Source organism: Procambarus clarkii, chromosome 33 (assembly GCF_040958095.1).
Source record: "Procambarus clarkii isolate CNS0578487 chromosome 33, FALCON_Pclarkii_2.0, whole genome shotgun sequence".
NCBI lineage: Eukaryota > Metazoa > Arthropoda > Malacostraca > Decapoda > Cambaridae > Procambarus > Procambarus clarkii.
The window spans coordinates 23549566-23551227 of NC_091182.1; positions in this window are offsets into that span (position 1 = coordinate 23549566).

Consider the following 1662-nt stretch of genomic DNA (forward strand, 5'->3'; position numbering starts at 1 on the left):
AACATTAATTCATGAAAACTTGGCTTATTAGGCAAATCGGGCCTTGCATAGTAGGCTGAGAAGTGAGTTCTGGCTACTAGGTACGACATATATATATATATATATATATATATATATATATATATATATATATATATATATATATATATATATATATATATATATATATATATATATATATATATATGAAAGGAAAATTAGATGAGTCATATAAAATATATAAAATTGGCTGGTAATAAAACAAACTCATACGAAAACATAAAATAGCCTTTAATAATTTCCTTGACAAATTAAGTATTTGCAATAAATACCACAAGCACAATAATATCAATATGTGTCGTTGCATGGGTTGCCGTCTTCTCACTTGCCTTAAGACGCTATCCACCTCTCACAACCTTTGCGCCTTTTTTACTCCAAGAGAACAAACATACATAAATCATACATAAACAATTATAAATCAATAAAAATAAACTTAAGGAAAAATAAAATAATTATATTAAGAATGTCTTTTCATTTTTTTCTGATTGTAAAGTTGTTAAAGTTGTAAAATATTTTTAAAAAATAAAGTTTTGACCTCACATGGCCTTACAAACACCATGTTGAATATGATAGTGAAATTTGGCTAATGCGCGAGGGACCGAGCGTTGGCCCGAGCATCAGGGTGAGCGTTGGCTCGAACGTCGGCCCGAGCGTTGGCCCGAACGTCGGCCCGAACATTGGCCCGAACGTCGGCCCGAACATCGGCCCGAAAGTCGGTCCGAACGTCAGCCCGAAAATCGGCCCGAAGGTCGGCCCCAACGTCAGCCCGAACGTCAGGGCAAGCGTCGACCCGAACGTCAGCCCGAACGTCAGGGCAAGCGTCGACCCGAACATCAGCCCGAACGTCAGGGCAAGCGTCGACCCGAACGTCAGGGCAAGCGTCGACCCGAACGTCAGGGCAAGCGTCGGCCCGAATCAGTGTTAAATAATCCATCTTGACTAGAATATACAAATCGAAATATCTCATGAATTAAATATTTATATATTACTAATAATAATAGTAACCATTAAATTAAATTGCAGCTTTAAATAAATTATGTATACATACACCTTGGCAATATATACACATTGGCAATACATACACGTTAACAATACATACACCTTGGCAATACATACACCTTTGCAATACATACACCTTGGTGTGTGCACTATTTTGAGCTACGAATATACACAGAATTTCACATAATATATTATCTATATAGCTAGCACTACCCCTTTCTCCTCTCTCTGATCATTATTTAGTGTTTAATTTTATATATGTATATATATATATATATATATATATATATATATATATATATATATATATATATATATATATATATTATATATTATAATATATATATATATATATATATATATATATATATTATATATATATATGAAATATATAATATATATATTATATCATATATATATTATATATAATATGAGGCTAATATATATAATATATTATATATATTATAATATACATATATAATAATAAATGCATATTATATATATATATATATATATATATATATATATATATATATATATATATATATATATATATATATATATATATATATAATAGTATAATAGTTCTCAGCCTACTGAGAACTCACTTCTCAGTAGGCTCAG